The 4,605-nt window shown below is 43.9% G+C and overlaps 1 non-coding gene across 1 annotated transcript; it reads right to left on the bottom strand.

Annotated features, from left to right (window-relative positions):
• Positions 1–3,891: 3,891 nt before the first annotated feature.
• TRNAP-UGG (transfer RNA proline (anticodon UGG)) lies at positions 3,892–3,963 on the bottom strand. The gene has a single exon. It is a non-coding gene; the product is annotated as a tRNA-Pro (tRNA).
• Positions 3,964–4,605: the final 642 nt, after the last annotated feature.

Genomic DNA, 4,605 nt, shown 5'->3' with positions numbered 1-4,605 from the left:
TATTCTATATGAAGTTACCAAGGCCAAGCATTATATTCTATATGAAGTTACCGAGGCCGGTGCATTATATTCTATATGAAGTTACCAAGGCCGGTGCAATATATTCTATATGAAGTTACCAAGGCCGGTGCATTATATTTTATATGAAGTTACCAAGGCTGGTGCATTATATTCTATATGAAGTTACCGAGGCCGGTGCATTATATTCTATATGAAGTTACCGAGGCCGGTGCATTATATTCTATATGCAGTTACCCGGCCAGGGCATTTTATTCTATATGAAGTTACCGAGGCTGGTGCATTATATTCTATATGAAGTTACCGAGGCCGGTGCATTATATTCTATATGAAGTTACCGAGGCCGGTGCATTATATTGTATATGAAGTTACCGAGGCCGGTGCATTATATTCTATATGACATTACCAAAGCCGGTGCATTATATTCTATATGAAGTTACCAAAGCTGGTGCATTTTATTCTATATGAAGTTACTGAGGCTGGTGCATTATATTCTATATGAAGTTACAGAGGCCAGGGCATTATATTCTATATGAAGTTACCAAGGCCGGTGCATTATATTCTATATGAAGTTACCGAGGCCGGTGCATTATATTCTATATGAAGTTACCAAGGCCGGTGCATTATATTCTATATGAAGTTACCAAGGCCGGTGCATTATATTCTATATGAAGTTACCAAGGCTGGTGCATTATATTCTATATGAAGTTACCAAGGCCGGTGCATTATATTCTATATGAAGTTACCAAGGCCGGTGCATTATATTCTATATGAAGTTACCGAGGCCGGTGCATTATATTCTATATGAAGTTACCGAGGCTAGGGCATTATATTCTATATGAAGTTACCAAGGCTGGTGCATTATATTCTATATGAAGTTACCGAGGCTAGGGCATTATATTCTATATGAAGTTACCAAGGCTGGTGCATTATATTCTATATGAAGTTACCAAGGCCGGTGCATTCTATTCTATATGAAGTTACAGAGGCCGGTGCATTATATTCTATATGAAGTTACCGAGGCCGGTGCATTATATTCTATATGAAGTTACAGAGGCCGGTGCATTATATTCTATATGAAGTTACCAAGGCCGGTGCATTATATTCTATATGAAGTTACCAAGGCTGGTGCATTATATTCTATATGAAGTTACCGAGGCCGGTGCATTCTATTCTATATGAAGTTACCGAGGCCGGTGCATTATATTCTATATGAAGTTACCAAGGCCGGTGCATTATATTCTATCTGAAGTTACCGAGGCCGGTGCATTATATTCTATATGAAGTTACAGAGGCTAGGGCATTATATTCTATATGAAGTTACAGAGGGCAGGGCATTATATTCTATATGAAGTTACCAAGGCCGGTGCATTATATTCTATATGAAGTTACAGAGGCTAGGGCATTATATTCTATATGAAGTTACAGAGGCCGGTGCATTATATTCTATATGAAGTTACAGAGGCCGGTGCATTATATTCTATATGAAGTTACAGAGGCTAGGGCATTATATTCTATATGAAGTTACCGAGGCCGGTGCATTATATTCTATATGAAGTTACCGAGGCCGGTGCATTATATTCTATATGAAGTTACAGAGGCTAGGGCATTATATTCTATATGAAGTTACAGAGGCCGGTGCATTATATTCTATATGAAGTTACCAAGGCCGGTGCATTATATTCTATATGAAGTTACAGAGGCCAGGGCATTTTATTCTATATGAAGTTACCAAGGCTAGGGCATTATATTCTATATGAAGTTACAGAGGCCGGTGCATTATATTCTATATGAAGTTACCAAGGCCGGTGCATTATATTCTATATGAAGTTACAGAGGCTAGGGCATTATATTCTATATGAAGTTACAGAGGCCGGTGCATTATATTCTATATGAAGTTACAGAGGCCGGTGCATTCTATTCTATATGAAGTTACCGAGGCCAGGGCATTATATTCTATATGAAGTTACAGAGGCCGGTGCATTTTATTCTATATGAAGTTACTGAGGCCTGTGCATTATATTCTATATGAAGTTACCAAAGCCGGTGCATTATATTCTATATGAAGTTACCAAGGCTCGTGCATTATATTCTATATGAAGTTACCAAGGCTGGTGCATTATATTCTATATGAAGTTACCAAGGCTGGTGCATTTTATTCTATATGAAGTTACCAAGGCCGGTGCATTATATTCTATATGAAGTTACTGAGGCCGGTGCATTATATTCTATATGAAGTTACCAAGGCCGGTGCATTATATTCTATATGAAGTTACCAAGGGTGGTGCATTATATTCTATATGAAGTTACCGAGGCCGGTGCATTATATTCTATATGAAGTTACCGAGGCCAGGGCATTATATTCTATATGAAGTTACCAAGGCCGGTGCATTATATTCTATATGAAGTTACCAAGGCCGGTGCATTATATTCTATATGAAGTTACCGAGGCCGGTGCATTATATTCTATATGAAGTTACCGAGGCCGGGGTATTATATTCTATATGAAGTTACCGAGGCCGGTGCATTATATTCTATATGAAGTTACCGAGGCCGGGGTATTATATTCTATATGAAGTTACCAAGGCCGGTGCATTATATTCTATATGAAGTTACCAAGGCCGGTGCATTATATTCTATATGAAGTTACCGAGGCCAGGGCATTATATTCTATATGAAGTTACCAAGGCCGGTGCATTATATTCTATATGAAGTTACCGAGGCCGGTGCATTATATTCTATATGAAGTTACCGAGGCCGGTGCATTATATTCTATATGAAGTTACCGAGGCCGGGGTATTATATTCTATATGAAGTTACCGAGGCCGGGGTATTATATTCTATATGAAGTTACTGAGGCCAGGGCATTATATTCTATATGGAGTTACCGAGGCCGGTGCATTATATTCTATATGAAGTTACCAAGGCCGGTGCATTATATTCTATATGAAGTTACCGAGGCCGGTGCATTATATTCTATAAGAAGGTATCCGCGGTGGAAGGGGACAGACACTTACTGAATATTTCCCTCTTTTGAGCACCCCCCCCCTTGCCCTACACTCATTGACCCCTCCCCTCTGCTCCCTCCCCTTCCCCCCCCCCCTTGCTCCCTCCTGTGAATGCCAGTTTTGCTGCGTTTGCCTGTGCTTGTTAATGGATTGATCTCCTCTTGAACCGAAGGGTTCTCCAGAAGTGATCCCTTTGCCTTGTTGATTTGAATCATCCCTTAGACCGTGAGTGAACGGGCGCAGATCGCCAGGCATCGATCCCCGGGGGCAGCTCCGATGTATCGATTAGTCCGACCAGCAGAGGCTGAGCCAGGCGCGCTCCCGAGGGATCCATCGCATCGATCAGTTGGGATCGAGTGATCCCGGGCTGGAAGGATCTGCTAGATCGAGGCCGCCCTGCCCCCCCCACTCCTTCCTTCTCTGGCGGGGGGGGGGGGGGCTCCTGCTGCAGGGGTCGAGCCAGGCGCGCTCCCGAGGGATCTATGGCCTCGGTGCATCGATCAGCAGGGATCCAGTGATCCGAGGGATTTATTTATTTATGCGTTTCTATAGCGCGGACTTTACCCGAAGGCGACGGAGGCTTCACAATAGAAACAGAACCGAAACATGAGGAGAAGATGACAAGTGAACAAATGACCTCCCTCCTCCTTAGGTGGGGGGGAGTCCCCCTCCTTCATAGGCTGCCCCGCGCGCTCCCGATTCAAAGCCCCCCCCCACAGGGGTCTGATCCTCGCTTGGGGTGAGGGAGGTCCCGGGTTCAAACCCTGAAGATTTTTTAACACATACATGTGATATCAGAGGAAATAAATCCGCGCCTTTATTGATGAATGTGTCCTGCAATTAAAAAAAATCAAATAAAAAAAGAGGGCTCGTCCGGGATTTGAACCCGGGACCTCTCGCACCCAAAGCGAGAATCATACCCCTAGACCAACGAGCCGGTGAGGGAGGGAGGACTGCTGGGACGGACTGAGCACTACTGGGAGGGGAGGGAGGTGACGCTGTGGAGGTAGAGGACTGCTGGGGACTGAGGACTGAGAACTGCTGGGAGGTACTGAGGACTGCTGGGAGGGACTGAGGACTGCTGGGAGGGAGTGAGGACTGCTGGGAAGGAGTGTAAGTGTGCACTTCCACAGACCATGGTAGTGCGCACATTCACTGACAGCATGTGTGCACATCCACAGACAGGGTAAGTGTGCACTTCCATAGACCATGTAAGTGTGCACATCCACAGACTGTGTAAGTGTTCACTTCCATAGACTATGTAAGTGCGCACATTCACTGACAGTACGTGTGCACATCCACAGACAGGGTAAGTGTGCACATCTACAGACCATGTAAGTGTGCGTATTTACTGACTGTACCTGTGCACATTCATTACCGGTGTGAGTGTGCACATCCAAGGACCGTGTAAGTGTGTATATTTACTGACTGTACCTGTGCACATTCATTAACGGTGTGAGTGTGCACATCCACAGACCATGTAAGTGTGCACATCCACGGACCATATAAATGAGCATATTCATGGATTGTGTTAATTGTGCACATCCACAGACCATGTAAGTAAGCGTGCACATCAATC

This window comes from Lissotriton vulgaris, unplaced genomic scaffold (genome assembly GCF_964263255.1).
Source record: "Lissotriton vulgaris unplaced genomic scaffold, aLisVul1.2 SCAFFOLD_508, whole genome shotgun sequence".
Classification (NCBI taxonomy): domain Eukaryota; kingdom Metazoa; phylum Chordata; class Amphibia; order Caudata; family Salamandridae; genus Lissotriton; species Lissotriton vulgaris.
The sequence above is the reverse complement of the archived record's forward strand: the minus strand, read 5'-3'. Positions and strand labels throughout refer to the sequence as shown.